This window comes from Oncorhynchus clarkii, chromosome 26, assembly GCF_045791955.1.
Source record: "Oncorhynchus clarkii lewisi isolate Uvic-CL-2024 chromosome 26, UVic_Ocla_1.0, whole genome shotgun sequence".
NCBI classification, from domain to species: Eukaryota; Metazoa; Chordata; class Actinopteri; order Salmoniformes; family Salmonidae; genus Oncorhynchus; species Oncorhynchus clarkii.
In genome coordinates this window covers 6752994-6777923 of record NC_092172.1, presented here as the reverse complement: position 1 = coordinate 6777923, position 24930 = coordinate 6752994, and the positions used below count along the sequence as shown (strand labels likewise).

Below are 24930 nucleotides of genomic sequence, written 5' to 3'. Positions count from 1 at the left end.
CGTAATCCTTTTTACCCATACTTGAGAAACAACTCTGCTGCACCTGCAGGTGGAAAGATAATGATTGAAGATGGATCTCTAGTGTAAATGATTATACAGCAATTACATTTATCTAGCAATGATGTGAGACAAAGTATTATTTCTTTCTTCTTTATTGTTGCTTTATAAAGGGATCTTCAATCCTTAATTCCAGATAACGTAGCAGTTTTTTTTATTGTATAATTGGAAGCTGGTTGTACTGCAGTTAGTTGAAGTGTATTGATGTTAATGGTTTTATCAATACGTTCAAACCATTTGACATCGCTTAACTGATCACATCTAGTCTACTGTACTTTTCACTGCAAGTCAAGAAATACTGAAGATGCACAGAGTACTCTGTGACACAGATTTTTAGTCCAGAACTAAGCTTAATCTATGTCCTACGTAGAATTAGACCTACTCTTTCAATGTTCCAAAAGTTACAGAACATCTACATTTAACAACATTACTGAGCTGTAAAGAAATTATCAAATGTGCAATATCCGGAACAAAGTGGCTAAAGTGCTGTTCATTAACAATTATCCCACTCTAGGTCACCAAAGGATTCTCCATTCTCCACAGTATCCACTTAAAAACAGTCAAATTTCCTCCCCGCAGCCTATTACGCTTAGTCTACTAAACAGCGAGCATTTGTTGTTTACTGCTATTGTTTAGGAGATTAAAAATAGTATGGCCAAATACCTTTGTTGTACGGCACATCTGAAGGGATATTGGCAGCCTTGTGAGATAAAATAAAATATTCCAGCGTTTGCCTTATCATTAGTAATCTCACTGTTTGCCTTGGTGAGTTTCCAGTGAGTTAATTGGGGTTTTGTGCCCTCCCTTGAGTGCCGGCTCAAAAATTGCATGTTTGAGGCTATAAATAGCTGATAGCATTTCCTGCTGTACTGGGGAGAGATTTTGTATTTTGAAAAGAATCTGTCTTGGTGCCATTTGTTGTTGCATTGCCCGCTATCTTTATTCTGTATAGACACACCAAGAGGTGTCATGACAGAGAACAGAGAGAACCTTGTGGCACGAGATTACCTTTGTCTTAATTTAAGTTCAAAAGAGGAGGATAAAGATCTGTAATTCCATGTAAGAGCTCATATTCAATTCAATGAGAGTTCTGGTTTTCTCTCAGTATATATGCCAACAAAATGACATTTTCATACTTTCATCATTGAGTATTACGTCATTTTCCAAATTTCGTATTGAAACAATTGGGAATATTAACATCTGAAAGGTTTAACTGTATACCAGGCTCTCCGGTGTAGCTTTGGAACCCAGACTGGGAAGTCAGAGTTGATCAATCAGTTGAGGCTTATGCTTTTCCACTGTTGCTTTCCCAGGCATAAAGTTAAAAACACTTTTCCCAAGGGTGCCGGGGGCCACGATAAGCTGCAGATGAGAATGTTTGTGGTAAATGAAAGCATTGTCATAGCAACCGCGACTGAAATGTTCTGATGTATAGTGTGTCTGAGTAAAGTGTGTGTGTGCGTGTGTGTGTGTGTGTGTACGCTCATCTGTATATGTGTATTTTTTAAGTGTATGAGAGTGTTTTTCCAGCTCTCACTCTCTGTTTGGAAAATATGTGTCAGGGAAGTACACAGTGCAATTTTCCCCTAAACAAACCACTGGCAGACTACAATGCTTAAAATACGAGAGATTTATTTTTGAGACTCCATCTGGCATTTACAGCACCTGTGGGTTGGAGTCTGAAATCCAACTGCAAGTCAGCAATAAGTGGGGAAACTCGTCGTATCACTTTTCTGGTCCTTTTTGATGTGCTACATGCTGTGTGCCCTTAAGTGGGTTCTGTCCTCTGACTGGGGAGCGTGGTTTAACTCTCAGTGTGGGGTTGCATTATTCATCGCACTTTCCCAGTTGCAACGCCACGTGTTAAAATGTGGCACTTTGCTATCCTTCCAAATGTGGCGCAACAACATTTCACACCGTTATGGACGCAAAGGAAGTGTGTGTTTGTTCTTGTTTGGGTGTCTACCTGGATTTCTTTGTGTTTTGTTTTTGACATGTATCCCCCACAACTTTTGTGAATTGGAAGGTTAGAGGAACGGTGTAATAACAGTGGAATAATAACCGTATTCCCTGGGCCTAGGGACACAGTATATCAGTGTAGTGTGTTTTGCACTCTCCTATTCTAACTATCCCAAAGCTCTTGAACATGGCACTGCCAACACCTATTGACCTCCTACTTACACATCGCTGTCTGTACATTTTTTTAGCTCCTAATTGGGATATCATGAATACTGTTATCACCCACATTGACATTTGTATTGGTTTTCAAGACGTCTTCGTTCACTCCTTTATCGACTTTCCTTACCGCCCATCAATCAAGTAATGCTGCTCCGATTGGTTCCTTGGAAGTAGGATAGCCACTGGAGACCTGTGGTTCTGACGAACAGGATCACTTCCAGGAAGTTCTAGGGTGTTACAGTAAAAGCATTTGGTTGTTGCAAAGGGCTACTATTGAGGGAAGCGTTAGGTGAGACCATATCCTTCACACAGAAAATTCATGAAAGTTCCTGTGTGAACGGTCACCGCGTAATCAGTCACACTGGCTAGTCACGCTCACCCGCTCCCCAAACTAGCTAATCAATGGAATAAGACAAGAAAGAGAGCAAATCAACGGTTTATGTGTTTTTCTCAGCTGTTCGCATTCTCAGCACCCCATTTGTCCCCCCCACACACATTTCAGTCAGATCCAGAAGCCTGGGCAGCGTTCCCTGGCTATCTGGATTCCTGGCCCAAGATAATTATGTGATGGGATTTTTCACTATTCGTGCCAAATGGAGTGTACAAAGCACTTTTCATTTGCATTTGACTTTATTTATGAGTGTCATGTTTTATGTGTTTCTTGCTTGAACCCAAACGATTTACTTAATGTGTGTAGGTGGGTCATCCATACGTTTCTTGAAGAGACATCCATGCTTTATTTACTGTTAAGTTGTGCTTAATGTACAGTGTGACCAACTGGCATCACTAACTCAAATGGTTGTTAATTGCATTGGCCTTCTGTGTTAGGCGATTGTAGCAAGGAAAGAGGACTAAGTTGTTCTCAGGTGTTATGGTAAGATTAGGCAAAGGAGCTTCAGCAGTGCCGTGCAGTCAGGAAAGGCACTTGTGGCCAATGGCGTTACAAAGAAAGCTGTGTCTAGTGACCACAGAGTAATATGATCCAATAGGCAGACAGAGTTGTGGTAATGAAGAGGACTGGAAAAGGAATAACGACCATGCCACTCGTGTGAAGTCTTGCGACTTCAGTAAGGTCATGGCCTAATTAGTTATAAAACATTCATGTAAAATACCTGACCACGGCCATCCATCCCACTTCTGACACCAGTGTAGCATATTGGGGGTTTGCTGCCTAACCGTGACTGGGATAAAACCAGGGACCTACTGCATGCTAACTCAATACTTTACTGACACACACACACACACACACACACATAAACAACGGCATTCACGGACAGAGCATTTGCATGAGCTGCAATCCATTGGAAACAAATGGCTTTATCATTCTCATATGGATAAAGGTCATTGACAGGATGAATTCCTTCGGAGAGGAGGGATGGAAGTCTGGCTAGAGATGACAGCTGATATCATTTTTGTTTCAGATGCATCTGTGTGATTTATTATGTGGGAAGTCAGGCTATAAATCAACCGCTCTGGCATTTCTCCTCTGCCAGGCGAGTCACAGACATGTTACCGTTCCTGCTTTTGGATGTAGAGGCTTGAAAATCAGACATGCTAGCTGGACTTTCCCATTTCGGCTGTGGTTTCACACGATGCAGGGTTGTCCTGCTAGTGCATCTTCTATCCTCACATTTTGATGTTTTGTTTCTATTTTTTAGGGAGGTGTTTTAACCCCAACTGAGCAAATCGGTGTAAACTTTGTACTTGGTTGTCAACACTTTATAAATATGGCCCTTTATAGTAGTATATCCTTCCTAAGCTTACAAGTTAGCATGCTGGTCCACAAATAATGATTAGTTATTCATGGTTGAACCTCTCACTCTGTGGCAGTCATGATGCCCTGGTCCTTTAAAAAGTTGTCTGTGGACAACAAAATCACGGTAGAATTGCACATGTATAACTGTGTATAGCTGTCATTATTTGTGATGATTTCAATATCTTCGGTATATATTTGCTATGGACTTCTATTATACCAGCGATGATCTCCCGACATCCCATAAACACAGTGCATTTGGAGGCGTTTCGCACTGCCTAGCAACCTGTCACAACTGTAGCCAGGCTTGCTTTCCACTTGTAAGCCAGTAGAATAGGGTCTAAACATAGGTTCTTCAACCTCACAGCAATGTCCCAAGAAAAAAAGCTTTAGTGGGACTGAAGTGATTTGAGTTGCGGATGTATCAGCTCCCTCAGTCAGCTTGTAGTGAATTCACCCACTAAATTCACTGTATTTCGTGGATCTGCTCTTGCCAGTCCTGCCATCCATGTGCACGGAGCTCGTTTTAGAGGGGACGAGGGCATCTTTGCATTAATGATGTCTTCTGACCGCCGCCAACCCTGCCAGCGCCATGCCTTTAATTTGCCGTGATGTTCTGTCGTGGTGTAATATGACTCACAGTGCATTGCACATGTGCTTTCTGAGTGGAGCCCCCCTTTGTCACTTTGAATCAACTTGAGGCGCACAACCGTCACATACGCCACGCTTGCTTGCATGGGCTGCCTTGGCCAGCCCAGCTGACCAGCACAGCACAGCCAATGAGAAAAATAAACAACAGTGTCTGTGTGGGCACTCAACCGTGCCAGCAAACAGTACATTGCTGATAAATCTACATAGATGAATCGTAGCAAAACAACGTATGATTTTTTTCAGCTGACAATTGGTGGCTGTGGGCTTAAAACAAGCTTGAGAATGGTGAACCGAATGTTGATTATTTGTATGTGCGTGTGTGGCCTGCATATTTATAGTCTGCTTTGTGTGACTGTGAATGTCAGAACTGATCTGAGAGCAGTGCCTGCAGGGGAATGAGGCAAGAATCCCCCAGCCTTTGGATTAGTGTCAGTGTGCAGGAAGCGAAGGCTGCGCTTCCCCCCCCCCCTGAGCTACGTGTGTCTGTTGGGTCTCTAAAGCTGTCTGTTTGAATTCTCTCCATACTACAGTACATAGCGTTCCATTATAGTCTCTTGATTGTCTTGAAGCCCTTCATGACAGCCAGTATCCTCTCCATTAGTTCAGGTTTTCAATCCTCTCCATATCGGTCTGTAGCCACTTGAAATGCACCCCATTTGAACATCAATGGAAATCTATTTCAAAGAATCTGAGTGCGGCTGTTGAGAATTATTATTCATACATTTTTTTAGGGCGAAAATCAGCTTTAATATTGCAGATCAATTGTAGCTTCCATCAATGTACGTGTCTGCATAATTTCCAATCCCCCATATATTTTTGGGATAATATACTGTATATATATTTTTTTTAATATAAACTTTATTTAACTAGGCAAGTCTCTTAAGAACAAATTCTTACTTACAATGAGGGCTTACCCCGGCCAAACCCGGACGACGCTGGGCCAATTGTGCGCCGCCCTATGGGACTCCCAATCATGGACTCCCAATCATGGCCGGATGTGATACATATATACAGTGCCTTGCGAAAGTATTCGGCCCCCTTGAACTTTGCGACCTTTTGCCACATTTCAGGCTTCAAACATAAAGATATAAAACTGTATTTTTTTGTGAAGAATCAACAACAAGTGGGACACAATCATGAAGTGGAACGACATTTATTGGATATTTAAAACGTTTTTAACAAATCAAAAACTGAAAAATTGGGCGTGCAAAATTATTCAGCCCCTTTACTTTCAGTGCAGCAAACTCTCTCCAGAAGTTCAATGAGGATCTCTGAATGATCCGATGTTGACCTAAATGACTAATGATGATAAATACAATCCACCTGTGTGTAATCAAGTCTCCGTATAAATGCACCTGCACTGTGATAGTCTCAGAGGTCCGTTAAAAGCGCAGAGAGCATCATGAAGAACAAGGAACACACCAGGCAGGTCCGAGATACTGTTGTGAAGAAGTTTAAAGCCGGATTTGGATACAAAAAGATTTCCCAAGCTTTAAACATCCCAAGGAGCACTGTGCAAGCGATAATATTGAAATGGAAGGAGTATCAGACCACTGCAAATCTACCAAGACCTGGCCGTCCCTCTAAACTTTCAGCTCATATAAGGAGAAGACTGATCAGAGATGCAGCCAAGAGGCCCATGATCACTCTGGATGAACTGCAGAGATCTACAGCTGAGGTGGGAGACTCTGTCCATAGGACAACAATCAGTCGTATATTGCACAAATCTGGCCTTTATGGAAGAGTGGCAAGAAGAAAGCCATTTCTTAAAGATATCCAAGTGTTGTTTAAAGTTTGCCACAAGCCACCTGGGAGACACACCAAACATGTGGAAGAAGGTGCTCTGGTCAGATGAAACCAAAATTGAACTTTTTGGCAATAATGCAAAACGTTATGTTTGGCGTAAAAGCAACACAGCTGAACACACCATCCCCACTGTCAAACATGGTGGTGGCAGCATCATGGTTTGGGCCTGCTTTTCTTCAGCAGGGACAGGGAAGATGGTTAAAATTGATGGGAAGATGGATGGAGCCAAATACAGGACCATTCTGGAAGAAAACCTGATGGAGTCTGCAAAAGACCTGAGACTGGGACGGAGATTTGTCTTCCAATAAGACAATGATCCAAAACATTAAGCAAAATCTACAATGGAATGGTTCAAAAATAAACATATCCAGGTGTTAGAATGGCCAAGTCAAAGTCCAGACCTGAATCCAATCGAGAATCTGTGGAAAGAACTGAAAACTGCTGTTCACAAATGCTCTCCATCCAACCTCACTGAGCTCAAGCTGTTTTGCAAGGAGGAATGGGAAAAAAAATCAGTCTCTCGATGTGCAAAACTGATAGAGACATACCCCAAGCGACTTACAGCTGTAATCGCAGCAAAAGGTGGCGCTACAAAGTATTAACTTAAGGGGGCTGAATAATTTTGCACGCCCAATTTTTCAGTTTTTGATTTGATAAAAAAGTTTGAAATATCCAATAAATGTCGTTCCACTTCATGATTGTGTCCCACTTGTTGTTGATTCTTCACAAAAAAATACAGTTTTATATCTTTATGTTTGAAGCCTGAAATGTGGCAAAAGGTCGCAAAGTTCAAGGGGGCCGAATACTTTCGCAAGGCACTGTATATATACACATATATTTTGACTGGTACTATATATACAGTACCAGTCAAAAGTTTGGACATCCTACTCATTCAAGGGTTTTTCTTTATTTTGACAATTTTCTACATTGTAGAATAATAGTGAAGACATCAAAACTATGAAATAGCACATTTGGAATCATGTAGTAACCAAAAAAGTGTTAAACAAATTAAAATATATTTATATTTCAGATTCTTCAAAGTAGCCACCCTTTGCCTTGATGACAGCTTTGCACACTCTTGGCATTCTCTCAACCAGCTTCACCTGGGATTCTTTTCCAACAGTCTTGAAGGAGTTCCCACATATGCTGAGCACTTGTTCGCTGCTTTTCCTTCACTCTGCGGTCCAACTCATCCCAAACCATCTCAAATGGGTTGAGGTCAGGTGATTGTGGAAGCCAGGTCATCTGATGCAGCACTCCATCACTCTCCCTCTTGGTCAAATAGCAGCAATTGAAGAAAAATAAATAAATAAATAAAGTTTTTAATTAGTTTGTATATTTGAGTTTAACCCCAGTATTTGTTGTATTATTTGTTCTGTCTTTTCTGGTGGATTAAATGAAAATTGCAACCAACTTTCTATGGCTTATTTTAAAAATAGCGATATTTGGGAGATGATTTCCTTTTCAAATACCTGAAAAGGATAGGTTGTAATCTGAATAAAGGGAAAAAGGCCTTTCTTGAACATAGGGTGAGACATTCTTACTAACTTGCTAGAGAACCAGATTTTTCCACAAATAGAAAGGTATTTGCCTTTCCATGGTAGCAAGATCTTATCAATTTTTGCTAACTTTCTATTAAAATGGATTGGAGTGAGATCATTTATTTATTTTGGGATATGTATACCGAGTATATCCACATCACCATCAGATCATTTTATTGGTAAACTACATGGTAATGTAAACATTGTATTTTGTCGTGATCCAATACGTAATATCATCATAATTACGTACACATCATAATTAATAATGGCGGCGGAGAGGATAGCTGCTGTTTTATGGGCTCTCAACCAACTGTGCTATTTTGTTTGTTTTGTAACTTATTTTGTATATAATGTTGTTGCTACCATCTCTTATGACCGAAAAGAGCTTCTGGACATCAGAACTGCGATTACTCACCTTGAACTGGACGAATAATTTTTATTTAATGAGTCGGACGAGAGGGATTTACTCCATACACCCGAACAGGCCCTCATCCCCGTCATTCGCAGGAGAAAGAGATGGAGGTTTTACGGAAGGAGATTGGGGTGCCTTGTGAGGATCAAGCGATGAGTGGCTAATCTGCCTTTGCCATCGGTACTATTGGCCAACGTACAATCGCTGGATAATAAAATGGAGAAACTAAAAGCATGTATATCCTACCAACAGGACATTAAAAACTGTAATATCTTATGTTTCACCGAGTCGTGGCTAAACGATATGAATAACATACAGCTGGAGGGTTATACACTGTACCGGCAAGATAGAACAGCAGCCTCTGGTAAGACACGGGGTGGCGGTCTATGTATATTTGTAAACAACAGCTGGTGCACGATATCTAAGGAAGTCTCTAGGTTTTGCTCGCCTGAGGTAGAGTATCTCATGATAAGCTGTAGACCACACTATCTACCTAGACGTAGCTGTCTATTTACCACCACAAATCAATGCTGGCACTAAGACTGCACTCAATGAGCTATATATATATATATAAGCAAACAGGGAAACACTCATCCAGAGGCGGCGCTACTAGTGGCCTGGGACTTTAATATAGGGAAACTTGAATCCTTTTTACCTCATTTCTACCAGCACGTTAAATGTGCAACCAGAGGGAAAAACTCTAGACCACCTTTACTCCACACACAGAGACACGTACAAAGCTTTCCCTTGCCCTCCATTTGGCAAATCTGACCATAATTATATCCTCCTGATTCCTGCTTACATGCAAAATTAAAGCAGGAAGCACCAGTGACTTGGTCAAAAGGGGTCAGATGAAGTAGATGCTAAGCTACAGGACTGTTTTGCTAGCACAGACTGGAATATGTTCCGGGATTCTTCCGATGGCATTGAGGAGTACATCGATGATGTCGTCCCCACAGTGACTGTACGCACATACCCCAACCAGAAGCCATGGATTACAGGCAACATCCGTGCTGAGCTAAACGGTAGAGCTGCCTCTTTCAAGGAGTGGGACTCTAACCCGGAAGCTTATAAGAAATCCCGCTATTCCCTCCGACAAACCATCAAACAAGCAAAGCGTCAATACAGGCCTTAGATCGAATCGTACTACACTTGTTCCGATGCTCGTCGGATGTGGCAGGGCTTGCAAACTATTACAGACTACAAAGGTAAGCACAGCCGAGAGCTGCTCAGTGACACAAGCCTACTATACCAGACGAGCTAAATTACTTCTATGCTCGCTTCGAGGCAAGTAACACTGAAACATGCATGAGAACATCAGCTGTTCCGGACAACTGTGTGATCACGCTCTCCGCAGCAGATGTGAGTAAAGCAGGTCAACATTTACAAGGCCATCCTGTTCTCCCTGTTCACTCATGACTGCACAGCCAGGCACGACTCCAACACCATCATTAAGTTTGCAGATGACACATCAGTGGTAGGCCTGATCACTGACAACGATGAGACAGCCTATAGGGAGGACCGTGTGATGCAAGGACAACAACCTCTCCCTCAACGTGATCAAGACAAAGGAGATGATTGTGGACTACAGGAAAAGGAAGACTGAGCACTCCCCCATTCTCATCTACGGGGCTGTAGTGCCGCAGGTTAAGATCTTCAAGTTCCTTGGCGTCCACATCAACAAACTAACATGGTCCAAGCACAACAAGACAGTCGTGACGAGGGCACGACAAAACCTATTCCCCTTCCGGAGACTGAAAAGATTTGGCATGGGTCCTCAGATCCTGAAAAGATTCTACAGCTGCACCATCGAGAGCATCCTGACGGGTTGCATCACTGCCTGGTATGGCAATTGCTCAGCCTCCAACCGCAAGGCACTACAGAGGGTAGTGTGTACGGCTCCCCCCAGTACATCACTGGAGCCAAGCTTCCTGCCATCCAGGACCTCTATACCAGGCAGTGTCAGAGGAAGGCCCTAACAATTAAGACTAGCCACCCTAATCACACTTGTTACTTTTATTTATTTTTTTAGGTATTTTTCTTAAAACTGCATTGTCGGTTAAGGGCTTGTAAGTAAGCATTTCATTATAAGGTCTACACCTGTCTACACGGCGCATGTGACAAATACAATTTGATTTGATAATTTGGTTGTGATCCAGAGAGGTTAGAAAAATTATCTAGATCGTCTATGAGGCTGTGGAGGGATCCAAATTGTGGATCTAAAAGAAAACATGATTCATCAGCGTACAATGACGCTTTCGTTTTTAAGCCCTGGATTTCTAATCCCTTGATATTATTGTTGGATCTTAAAAGCTAACATTACGATGGCCATAATAAATAGATCTGCCGATTATGGACAACCTTGTTTTACTCCTCTTGACAGTTTTAAACTTTCTGAGAAGTAGCCATTATTTACTATTTTACACCTAGGGTTTGTCACGGCTTTCTTCTGTTGAAAGAGAGGCGGACCAAAACACAGCATGGTTATTTTGATACATCTTTATTAAAGATGAAAATAGAACAATATACAAAAACAAGAAACGTGACAAACTGAAAACAGCCCTATCTGGTGTAACAAACACAAAGACAGGAACAATCACCCACAAAACCCAACACAAAACAGGCTACCTAAATATGGCTCCCAATCAGAGACAATGATTAACACCTGCCTCTGATTGAGAACCATATCAGGCCCAAACACAGAAACAGACAAACAAGACATCCAACATAGAAGGCACACTCAGATCACACCCTGACCAAACAAAACATAGAACATACAAAGCAAACTATGGTCAGGGTGTGACAGGGTTACTATACATTATTTATTTCAAAAAAATATGACAACTGTGATAGAAACAGAACATTTCGTTACAGATTTATAAATGCCAACAGATAATTTTGTTCATTCGACAAGGTGGGATCTTTATGTGTCAATAAAATGAATCATGCAATAAATGGCGGTGGAAACGATAACCATCATATCGAGGTAAACTTGGTGTGTGATTTTCCCACTACGACTCAGGAAAGCATGCAGTTTATTAGGCTACAGATGAAAAAGTTATGATAAAATTTACAGGCTGGTGAAAGTGCACAGAGATCTTGATGTTTCTTTCCAATATATATTGAGGGTCTTATTCTGGTGACATGATGATCGATGCTTGACTGCCGTTTGACAAATACAAATATTCTCACTTTTATCCATGATAATCTCATCATGTACACAAGCCTATCCGCACAGTCTACCCACACTGTATCTGCCAGCTGTTGGCTAGAGCACACATGACAAGACCAGAGTAGGCACATTTGCTGTTTAACGCAACAGTTTGTGACAAAACTAACGGTAGAGTTAAAAATGTAACATAAATACATTGAAGTTTCATTCGGTACATTCAAACTTAAGAGAAAAAGTACATTTTGTGTGCACCACGTCATCACACACAGTTTTTTTATCCGCAACAAGTCAGTTTGTTGGAAATACACCACTGGTGGGAAAATGTGCATATTTCCTTGTGTGTGATCACACATGCAACTACGTCAATGACTTTAATTGGCTGATGCGCATTTTGAGACGGATAAAAGGTTTAAACTTCAACTATTTCTAATGTTCCCAAATATGGCCCCAAATATTATTGTTGACTAATTTGATGCATTGGCGGTGTCGAAGGTATAACTACGTTGGAGCTGTTAAATCGGCGAGCAGCTGCTCTTGTGATCATTGTCACGAAGCCACACTCGTCCCACTCTCATGAGAAGTTCAGAACGAGAAAGTGTAGGCTATATAGAAATAAGGATGCTCAAATTGGGTTGGTTCCCACCGTTCAGAGTTAGCTAGCTGAACGGTTGAGTGTCCTATCTAGATAGATAGCGAACGGCACCACACATGTCAAAGGTAGCAACCTTTGGTGTTAAGCCGACATTCGTTTTGTTTGGCTAACAGGAGCGGGGCTGTTTCTTCAAAGTTGTTACCCCACCATTGAATCACCATCCCCCTTTTGATTCCCTTGTACAAAATAAGCCTAGCAGTGCATTGTACCTCAAGTTACTTGGTTTAAACACAGTCGGCACATGGTATTAACACGCGTTGGCTTGGCTAGCTACCTATGGTGGTGGTTATAGCCAGCTAATTAGGTAGCGTCACTCTTAGAGCTACTTTCACCAACCTGAAAGTATATAGAATGACTTTATTTCCCACTCCCCTGGTGAATAAAGCTCTCTTTTTTTCCTTACCTGACTTCCAGCTATTGTTACCTCATCCAACTTACCTGTTGAATAGCAGCTTGTGGTGCGGGTATCCATCGCTCCCCCACCGGTCGAAACGAGATGTCAACAGGTTTAACGACCAAGTCATCAGGGAAGGGGGAGAGAAAGCAACGCAAGGCTAGCAAGGCTTGTCCTGGCAATTTCAGCAGTTACATGGCCCATTCTGATTCCCATCAGTTATGTGCTGCCTGCCTCGGTATGGACCACACTATGGCAGCTTTTTTTGACCACGCTAGATGTGCACATTGTGCCCAGCTGGGTCCAGGTGTCCTTAAATGTAGCGCAAGGTACATGGAAAGGGAAACCTCCTACTAGGTGAGTGGTGACTTCATCCTGAAGTTGTCGAGGAGGTGTGGGGACGTTACGGCAGAGCTCTGCCGTCGATCTGTAGGCATCGCAGGACAATGCACACTGTCGCTTGTTCTTCGCGATGAGGGATCACTACGCTCCTCTACAGTGCTTCTGTACTCTGTTTTTTAAATGTTTTAAAAATGTATTTAACCTTTATTTAACTAGGCAAGTCAGTTAAGAACAAATTCTTATTTACAATGACGGCCTACCCCGGCCAAACCCTAACCCGGGACTCCCAATCACGACCGGTTGTGATACAGCCCAGGATCGAATCAGGGTCTGTAGTGACGCCTCTAGCACTGAGATGCAGTGCCTTAGACCGCTGCGCCAATAGCCTGACACCCTGCTTTACCAAACCTGCTCGGGGTAGGGCTTTGTCCAAACAACGCCTTTCCCCCTGGGTAGTGGAGGCTATCACCAAGGCCTACAGTTGTCAGGGACTGCAGTCTCCCCTGGGTGTCAAGGCGCTTTCCACTAGAGAAATTGCTACGTCATGGACACTGTTCAGGGGTATCTCCGTCTCTGAGATTTGTTTGGCGGCTAGTTGGGCTTCCCATCACACCTTTGGGAGGTTCTATCGTCAATGTTTGTCACTGCGCCCTTCTTGGCACACACAGACCTCGGCGCTGGAGCTGAGTAGGATAGATCAGGTACATTACTACAGTTGAAGTCAGAGGTTGGAGTCATTAAAACTAATTTTTCAACCACTCCGCAAATTTCTTGTTAACAAACTATACTTTGTGCATGACACAAGTCATTTTTCCAACAATTGTTTACAGACAGATTACTTAACTTATAATTCACTGTATCACAAGTCCAGTGGGTCAGAAGTTTGCATACACTAAGTTGACTGTGCCTTTGACCAGCTTGGAAAATTCCAGAAAATGATGTCATGGCTTTAGAAGCTTCTGATAGGCTAATTGACATCATTTGAGTCAATTGGAAGTTTACCTGTGGATGTATTTCAAGGCCTACCTTCAAACTCAGTGCCTCTTTGCTTGACATCATAGGGAAATCAAAATAAATCAGCCAAGACCTCAGAAAACAAATTGTAGACGTCCACAAGTCTGGTTCATACTTGGGAGCAATTTCCAAATGCCTGAAGGTACCACGTTCATCTGTAAAAACAATAGTACGCAAGTATAAACACCATGGGACCACGCAGCCGTCATACCGCTCAGGAAGGAGACGCGTTCTGTCTCCTAGAGATTAACGTACCTTGGTGCGAAAAGTGCAAATCAATCCCAGAACAACAGCAAAGGACCTTGACAAACAATCAGCATTCATCACGCTTTCAACTCAGGTGAAACATCGGAGAAGAATGTTGTTGGTGTTGCAGATTACCGAAAGTAGGAAGTAATGTTGTGAATAAAATGTCACAGGGAAAACATTCTTTTAAGCTATTATTTGATTTTCCTCTGGCCAGGAAATACTTTTTTCCTTATTTATTATTGTTATTTGGAGCAGTTTGTGTGATAGTGCTGCAGCTCGAAGAGAGCCCAAGCATGGCCTTTTCCACAGCAATTTAAAAAGGAGCTGCTACAGTGTTACTGCGGTTACATCGTTCCTTGGAAAGCTATGTTTGGAAGTTAGCTTGCATCATAAAACACATGCCAATAGTTTAAAATGTCTCATATAGTTAGTTAGAACTTCTGAAATGATTACTCCTATACCAGGCTGGTATTTAATGTGGTTTATTATGAGATGATTATAATAGATTTAAGTGGGGTCATTCATTTTTTGTGAGCAATTATCCTGTATAAAGTACAAGGCGATGTAGAAGCAGTACAGACAAGCAGTACACAGGGGAGAAACATGAGAATAAATAAAATAAAAATAATAAATAAAGTAAAGAATCAAAAAGAAAACACAAAACAAATAACTGCATCATAATGCAATATACCTGCAGGTTTTAAGTAAACTGTTACCAAAGTGGAATTTGTGGTATTGTGCTTAAGGATATATTTATGGCATCAGCTTTGGTTCTGAAGTCGTTGAGCACACCGATCCACCCCTCTTTGCATGCTGATAGGCTCCTGTTTGACCTTGTGCCCTTGGCAAAATATTCATATCAATCTCTGTCAGAGTAAAGGGACTGACGATAGGTATTTTAGCCCTGCATTTCCATCGTTAGTCTCCTTCAGTCCTGTACTTACTGCAAATAAAGAGTTCCTTTTCAACAAAATGTAAAGGGAACCCTTAAAGGGGAAGTCCAGTCAGAGATATATGTTGCTTCTCACATTTATTGGTATATTTGATATAATTTATTATGTATGCTTCAAATCAAATTGTATTTGTCAGATGCTTTGTAAGTGAAATGCTTACTTACAGGCCCTACCCAACAATGCAGAGAGAGAGAAAAATAGACAAATGTTAACACGAGGAATAAATACACAATGAGTAATGATAACTTGGTTATATACACAGGGTACCAGTACCGAGTCGATGTGCAAGGGTACGAGGTAAAGTCTATGTGTAGGGGTATTAGGTCATTGAGGTAGATATGTACATACTGATAGGGGTAAAGAAAATAGGCAAGAGGATAGATAATAAACAGTAACAGTAGCGCATATGATGAGCCAAAATAGTTAGTCCAAAAAGGGTACATGCAGATAGTTAAAGAGTTAACCATTAGCTACCCGGACAATTTAGTAATTAAATGGCTTGGAGGTAGAAGCTGTTCAGGGTCCTGTTGGTTCCAGACTTGTATTGGTGCCGCTGGCCGTGCGGTAGCAGAGAGAACAGTCTATGACTTGGGTGGCTGAAGTCTCTGACAATTTTTAGGGGCATCCTCTGACACCACCTGGTATACAGGTCCTGGATGGCAGGGAGCTCGGCCCCAGTGATGTACTGTGCTGTTCGCACTACCTTCTGTAGCACCTTGCAATCGGATTCCAGGCAGTTGCCACAACAACAGTCCAAATGCTCTCAAAGATGCAGCCAAAGAACATTTTAAGGATCTGAGGGCTCATGCAAAATATTTTCAGCCTCCTGAGGGGGAAAAGGCATGGTTTTGCCTTCTTCACAACTGTGATGGTCTGTGTGGACCATGATAATTTCTTAGTGATGCGAATGCCAAGGAATTTGAAGCTCTCAACCTGCTCCACTACAGCCCGTCGATGTGGATAGGGGCATGCTTGCCCCTCCGTTTCCTGTAATCCACGATCAGCTCCTTTGTCTTGATGACGTTGCGGGAAAGGTTGTTGTCCTGGCACCACACTACCAGGTCTCTGACGTCCTCCCTGTAGGCTGTCTCATCGTCGTCGGTGATCAGACTTACCACAGTTGTGTCCTTTGCAAACTTAATGATGGTGTTGGAGTCGTGCGTGGCCACGGAGTTGTGAGTGAACTGGGAGTATAGGAGAAGACTAAGCACGCACCCCTGAGGGGCCCCCGTGTTGAGGGTCAGCATGGCGGATGTGTTGTTGCCTACCCTCACCATCTGGGCTCAACCCGTCAGGAAGTCCAGGATCCAATTGCAGAGGGAGGCAACTTAGTGGTGAGCTTGGAGGGCGCTATGGTGTTGAATGCTGAGATGTAGTCAATGAACAGCATTCTCATGTCGGTGTTCCTTTTGTCCAGGTGGGAAAGGGCAGTGTGGAGTGCAACAGAGATTGTATTATCGTTGGATCTGTTGGGGCAGTATGTGAACTGGAGTGGGTCCAGGGTGTCTGGGATGTTGGTGTTGATGTGAGCCGTTATCAGCCTTTCAAAGCATTTCATGGCTACAGATGTGAGTGCTACACTGCGATAGTCATTTAGACAGGTTACCTTGGTGTTCTTGGGCACAGGGACTATGGTGGTCTGCGTGAAACATGTAGGTATTACAGACTGGCTCAGGGAGAGTTTGAGAATGTAACTGAACACACTAGCCAGCTGGCCAGCACATGCTCTGAGTACGCGTTTTGGTAATCCGTCTGACCTTGTGAATGTTAACCTTTTTAAAGATCTTTCTTACATCGGCTATGGAAAGGGTGTTCACACATTCGTCTGGAACAGCTGGTGTCCTCATGCATGATTCAGTGTTGCTAGCCTTGAAGCGAGCATAGAATCCTTTTAGCTCGTTGGTAGGCTTGCGTCAATGGACAGCTCGCAGCTGGGTTTCTATTTGTAATCCGTGGTAATTGGCAAGCCCTGCCACATCCGACGAGTTTCAGAGCCATTGTAGATGAATACGATCTTGGTCCCGAATTGATGGCTTGGGGTAGAAGCTGGCCTGTTTGATGGTTCGTCAGAGGGCGTAGCAGGATATCTTATAAGCGTCCGGATTAGTGTCCCACACCTTGAAAGCGGCAGCTCTAGCCTTTAGCTCAGTGTGGATGTTGCCTGTAATCCATGTCTTCTGGTTGGGATATGTACATACTGTCACTATGAGGACTACGTCGTTGACACACTTAATGAAGAATTAATGAAGCAGGTGACTGATGTTGTAAACTCCTAAAATGCTATCGGATGAATCCCGGAACATATTCCAGTCTGTGCTAGCGAAACCGTCCTGTTGCTTAGCATCCGCTTCATCGTACCACTTCTGTATTGAGCACGTCACTGGTACTTCCTGTTTGAGATTTTACTTGCATGCAGAAATCAGGAGGATAGAGTTATGGTCAGATTTGCCAAAGGGAGGGAGAGCCTTGTATGCTTTTCTGTGTGTGTGGAGTAAAGGTGATCTAGAGTTTTGTCGCATCTAGTTGCACAGATGACATGCTGGTAAAACAAATGTTAGTTTCCATGCATTAAAATCACCGGCCACGAGAGGCGCCTCTGGATGTGCATTTTCTTGTTTGCTTTAGGCCATATGCAGCTCATTGAGTGCGGCGTTAGTGCCAGCATCGGTTTGTCACATACAACACTTAAGGAACACAGTGAAAAATACAAAGTAGTCTGTAATGTCAGAGGTTTATACGTTCCCTCTCCTCTACCTATTCAGGGGAATAGTTTTAAGTGTTGTCATCAACAATGATGGTATATCATGGCAGGGGATACAGTAGCTGTATGATAGTATTGTGGATGCACAATTAGCTCAATTGAGACTGGGATTTCCACTTTTAATTTACGCTAACTCCTGTGGCAGTGTTGAAGATTTGAGACACATTAACAATAGTGAATACACTCATAAAACTCATGGAAATCATTATAATGGCATGTTTAACCATTGTATACATTTGTATACATTTGTGCCTTCTTAGGTATAGACAGGGGAGATACTGTATAATCCATTGTATGATTTACACTAGCTAGTGTGCAACCTGTGAAAAGCTAGCCCTTTTGCTACTCATATGTTCCTACGTTCTATGGTCTACTCCTAGAGCCAGTTTGCGCTGTTCTATGAAGGGAGTAGTACACAGCGTTGTACCAGATTTTCAGTTTCTTGGCAATTTCTCGCATAGAATACCCTTAATTTCTCAGAACAAGAATAGACTGACGAGTTTCAGAAGAAAGTACTTTGTTTCTGGCCATTTTGAGCCTGTAATCGAACCCACAAATGCTGATGCTCCAGATACTCAACTAGTCTAAAGAAGGACAGTTTTTTGCTTCTTTAATCAGCAGTTTTCATCTATGCTAACATAATTGCAAAAGGGTTTTCTGATGATCAATTAGCCTTTTAAAATGATCCAATTGGATTAGCTAACACAATGTGCCATTGGAACACAGGAGTGATGGTTGCTTATAATGGACCTCTGTACCCCTACGTAGATATTCCATTAAAAAATCAGCCGTTTCCGGCTACAATAGCCATTTACAACATTAACAATGTCGACACTGTATTTCTGACCAATTTGATGTTATTTTAATGGACAAAAGATGTGCTTTTCTTATTAAAAATTAGGACATTTCTGTGACCCCAAACTTTTTTGAACTGCACTCTAAGTGCCATAAAGTAATCATAAAATAGCCGTAAAGTCATCAGAAGAAACTCTCCACAACACTCTCTATAGCTTACTGTATGTTTAACTTATTAAAAGCTAACGAATGTTGATTGTTGACACCTGAATTCAAGAAAATGCAGCAGGAGAATGTGAAGGAGTTTCATGTATTGTCTGTACGTGTCAATATGGGAGCCTATTTCTACTTAGTTGTTCTGGCTTCAGTGTTGTAAAATGAGACAGCCGGACATGTCACATAAATGCAATGCTAATTCAGTTATTTCGGAGAGCAACCTAAGGACAGACATGACTCTCCTTGAACCTGACCGTTCACAACACAACCACTCAGTAAGACAGTTGTAGTTGCCTCGTCTCTGACATAGCTTGGAGTTAACACAGAACGTCTGGGTCTAGGCCTAGACGGTGTGAGAAATCTGGGAATCCTGCAATTGCTGATATACTGAAACACCAGCTATTTCATTCAAAGAAGAGGGCTGTCTTGAATTGAGAACGTCTTTACTATTAAATAAATACACATGAAATTAGGTACATTTACATTACACAGAAAAGGACGAGAAACGCTATGGAATTGTACTGCTAATTCATTCAATGTCTCATATATAGATATTACGAGACGTGTCCATGTTCACAACATGCTCTGGGCAATAAAAAATATCTTTAATACATTTCATCGACCCAAATGTTTAAATCTGGGTTTATTTTCCCAATGAGGCCCGAGCCTCAGAGGGAGCATGAGGTTTACCAGTAGTGGAACTGACGGCGGCAGGATGCCACGACACACCCCTCCATGTTGGCCTCCAGTTCCCACCCCTGGCACTGGCAGTCCAGGTTAATGTTTTGGAACTACACGAGGTGTTTGGCCCCGAGCTGAACTGTGTGCAAAAGCGTGTCAGGGACCCAATAACTCAGACTTAATGGCTGAGCTAGGGCGATTGTTATCTGTTGTGGTATGCTGTAGATATTCCACTGGACCTTAATAAAGAAGAGACTGCAGTGTATTGGTACCCATGAGATTCTAATACGGGAATGGTTTCATGTTCATAAACGCTGACACCACCTGCTAACCTGATCGATATTGTATATGCTGATAACCTGGAATGATAAGCTGGTATTTGTAGATAACATGGAATGATAACCTGGCATTAGATACCCTGTAATGATAACCTGGTACCCATAAATAACCTGTAATGATAACCTTAATTATAACTTGGTCTTTATAGATAACTGGAATGATAACCTGGGATTTATAGATAACCTGGAATGGTCTTTGATAACCTGGTATTTGTAGATAACTTTGAATGATAACCTGCTATTCATAAATAACCCGGAATGGTCCCTGATAACCTGGTATCTGTAGATAACCTTGAACGATAACTTGGGACGATAACCTGGCATTTGAAGATAACCTGGAATGATAACCTGGTATTCATGTCCTGTTTATCTTTTGTTACAGTGCTGTCGGTTGATGGCTTAGGAGAGGATGTGCTGGCTGGTACTCTTGGAATTGTCAGAGAAAGAGAAAATATTATGACTGGTCATCTGGGGTGAGACAACGGACATCGATAACCACAGATCTACTGCAAGAGTGAACCCAGCGATCGGACATCGGAAGTTTGAATGGACAAATTAGACATTGGGACACTATACGGAGTGCACAAGGAACGAAAATCTTTCCTAGTAAACCTGGAGGCAGGGAAATGAGTAAGTCATGTCCCAAATGATTGCCTTAATTATTACATATATACCTATATATGAAGTGATGAAACTAGAGACTTATCCGAGTTCAAATATGTTTTTCATTATGTGTGAAACAGTGTCTTGTAAGGAAGAGATGTGAATATTTTAATAAGATAGAGAAAAATTGTTTGGTTGTAATGTCGACAATGTTTTAGTTGGGTCTGCTTTGTAGGTGTCATTGATAACCAAATGGTGGAGCTGCTCTCTGCTTACTTGCAGCCAGCAGAATGAGTCGATCTATTTTTGTCTCGTTTCGTATTGTCAACCAAAATAAGGCTGGCTTGAGGCGGAGCTGCTCGCTCAGCTACAATGTCTTTCAATTCACAACATCATGTTATGACAACCATATTCCAATTCAGAAAGGAGTATGGAGTCAAAAATTAGACAAAATGACTCAATATACATGAAACATATCTGATTATTTTTCTCCTTTATTTTTCACATACTGTAAGCATCTGGTCACACACTCTCAAACACAAAAGATGTCAGGTACGCACACACGTACGCACGCACTCGTTCACGCACGCACACACACACACACACACACACACACACACACGCACACACACACACACACACACACACACACACACACACACACACACACACACACACACACACACACACACACACACACAGAATGATCTACCGAAGTGACACAAAGGGTTTTCCCTACGATGCAAATTGTATTATGTTAGTGATAGAATTGATCAGCTGCTTTGTTGACGCAAACCTCGATCCATTTGAAGTTAACTGTATGCAAAGTAACATGGAAGTGTGTTATATATATTTTTTTAAACCTAGCCTTGACTATATTACTTAACCAAAGTTTAAACCCTGATTTTATTGTACGTGGTGGACACTTCCTCTGGATATGTCGTGAAAATAGATACACATTGAATAGAACATATATGTACATATGCTGATGTTTATATTTACGTGTCCTACAATGTGTCGCAAATCATGACATGCGAGACAATTCTATTTAGTTTGACTGTTAACAACGTTCAGATCTTCAGAAGTCATGTTCCATTGTTATTTACATGAACATTGAACATGTTGTGGATGCTGCTCCAACAAGATCCATGATTTTCCACTTCAATTTGAGTTTTTTTGACAAGTGGGCTATTTCTTCTTTTTCTGTGCTGTTCTCATATAACTGCTCGTAGAAAATCCGCCCACTCTCTTTAGGCCTGCTTTCAAAGACACAGATTTGTATGCACTGCTTGCTTGTTGCAGCGTTGTCAGACAAATCAAGTGTTTGCTTTTGTAAAACATAAATGCCATCTCGTGTTTATCCCCATCCTTCTTACATTCAGTCAACAGCCAAGAACTTAGTGATGCTCGCTCCTGGGCGTACTGTCTATTATTGTGAGGTCGGCCCATGACGGCTGTGCATTAGAGCATCAACTACACAGAGTTCTTTATTTATTTTTTATGTTACAGAAAGGGGTGGAACCTAATATTTTATACTGTATTATTTGCATAGGCAATGTACTGCATTTCTATATTCTCTCCCATAAAAAGAAAACGAACATATTTCATTGTACTGTCTGAAAAGACATAGATCACTTGAATCCGGAGATGGAAAATGCTCTGATATCAGTGTCTGCCCCCCCCCCCTTTCAACCTTATCAACCTTATCAAACTTACCATGCTAGCCTCTGCTAAAATTGACTTTGTTATCAAATTCTTAAGCATCATTGGGCTATTTACCCTTGATCGCAGAAAGAGTAAGCGCTGTCTATTCCCTGATCCCATAGTCCCATTGTTCTACATTTTGAAGCAAACACAAAGCGCATGCACATTCTGAAAATGGATGTCTATCAATCAGTGTATAAGTTTAAATCTAAATCCCTCAGCAATTATTGGTATCATTTAGTGTGCCTGGCAAAGAGTTGCTGTGTCTTGCCATAGTTAAGCTAAAATACTCCCAAATTGTAGTTGAATAAGCCGTAATTTAAGGGAAAACAAAGAGAAAGATGTATCTTTCAAAATCAAGTTTTTCTAGTATATTACGATGTTGCTATACTGTTAGATACTGTATACTGTTAGCAAAGCTGACCTTCTTCCTAGTTAACTACCCAAATGCGTAGTACAACTCCGAAGTGGTGGCTTCTTTTGAAAATATCGTTATGTTCCGGCCTAAAGCACTTTGCATAATGATGAGAATATTTAAAAAATCCAAAAAACATTATAAGTAATTGGTATAGCCTGAGTACCCAACAATGATATTTGACCACATTATGGTAACATATTATGGTAATGGCCTAATTGTGATTGGACTGAACTGAAAAGACTAATTCAAAGAAAAGGCTTTTTACAATGCCGTAATATCAAAGATGGGGCTTAGCCCTGTCTGCAATATCTATGTGAATCCTTAGTATAGATATGAGGCCTGCTTCAAGGTGTGACTAGTTACAGTGAAAAGGTCCAGAAAATGTACAACTAGCTGGTCTGTCTTTGAACACTAACCTGGGCCCGTACTCACATAAAGTGTCTCAGAGTGCTGATCTAGGATCAGTTCCCCTGTCCAGGTTATCTTATTCATTGTAAGATAAAAGGCAAAACTGATCCTTTATCAGCCCTCCTTCTCTGACGCGCTTGATACATACAGCCCCAAGTATGACAAATGCATACAAATCAAATCAAGTTCCTCACTTCAAAATCATTACAAAGACATGTTTTAACCATTGCATACATTTGAAAGTAGTGCCTTCTTAGGTATAGACATGGGAGCTGCTAAGGGTCCATAGTATATATAAATATATTTTTTCTGCACACGCTTCATAGTCAACAGGTGTAGACTAACAGTGAAATGCTTACACGCGGGTTCATTTCCAACAACGCCGAGTTAAAGATAAAAAAAAATGTAATACGACATTTAAATAGTGACACGAGGAATTAATACACAGTGAATAACAAATAAAAATAAAGAGTAAAAGTAACATGGATATATACAGGGAGTACCAGTACCGAGTCGATGTGCAGAGGTACGATGTAATTGAGGTAGTGTGTTGTACATACAGGTAGGGGCAAATTGACTAGGCAGCCGGATAGATAACCCACAGTAGCGGCATGCGAATGTGGTGAGTGTGAAAGTGTGTGTGTTGCGTCAGTATGCATGTGTGTGCATGTTATGTGTGTTTGGGCGTATTTAGGATGTGTGTGTGTGTTTGTTACTGTAATATGTTTCAGCCATGGAATCATTGTACCATCACTAAGTACGTTTACCGTGAACATCCACATGGAAATGGCATGGGTTATTCTTCTGTTAAAATGTAACTCAATGTTAATGCAGTATGTGTGTGTATTTGAACCATTCATTTTCATGAACACTGGAGGGTCATTAAAGGGAGTGAAATCAAAATGGAACTTGATATTAAAACAACTCCGTTGAAGTGTATTTCAGGAAGTGTATAATATTTTTACAGTCCACATGTGATAACGTGCCCGTGTTTTGGTCAGCCTTGCTTTTCTTCTGTATGATGCTTTGTTTTTGAAAAGTGCATCCTAATCCTAATCTGAGATGTTTGTATTCTTTTCTTGCGGTTACTTCCTGTCTGTGTACTCCCTTTGGAGCTCGTTCATTTCCTACCTATATATTTTTTATTTTTTATTTTATTTAGGTAAATCTTCAGACTTTTTGATTTTCTACATTAATATCATTTTTGTAGGCAGCAATATGAGACGTGATCAAACGGAGTATGTGCAATGTTGAATAAAGACAAATATAATATATGAAATAAAAAACGACTGTGAGTGGTATTCATATGTCACCTCATCATTTACTGGTTATGTCCTTATGCAAGAACATGTTTTGCGTTATTTTCTCTCCTATAGATGTTGATATATAGTGTTTGGCAGGATTCCAAATCCAAAGACGCATATGGCAATTACAATAAATAAGGACTTGATAAATTCAATTCGGAATAAGATGTTTCCCTAAAAATGCTTATTGCTGCCATAGGCATTCTGTGACTCATCCTAGTTTTTCCAAATTTGGAAACAGACAGTGTCACCCAGGTTCTTTTAGAATGTTCCAAGCTTTCTTACGTCTGTCACCCAGTTGCCTCGAAGGCTTCCCAATAACCAGAAATATTCTGTATAAACCGCTCTTGACAATTTTCTTTTACTCTTATCTCATCATTTGAAAGATATTCTTGACAAGACCATTTCTAAAATGTGTTAGTCCACAACAATGTCCTCAGAAAATCTTAGAGCTACATGGATTTCTCGAGACGATAACCAGTGTAGCCTCGTCGCTGACCAGGCTTTTCGAAAACACATTCCATGGCA

General features: G+C 41.4%; 1 protein-coding gene across 1 annotated transcript in view; it reads left to right on the top strand.

Annotated features, from left to right (window-relative positions):
- LOC139385039 (potassium voltage-gated channel subfamily A member 1-like) overlaps window positions 1-22162 on the top strand; it is a 33858-nt gene extending 11696 nt beyond the window's left edge. The window contains exon 2 of the mRNA XM_071130078.1: window positions 20348-22162. The gene's annotated coding sequence lies outside the window, so the exon portion shown is untranslated. The remainder of the gene's footprint in view (window positions 1-20347) is intronic.
- Window positions 22163-24930: the final 2768 nt, after the last annotated feature.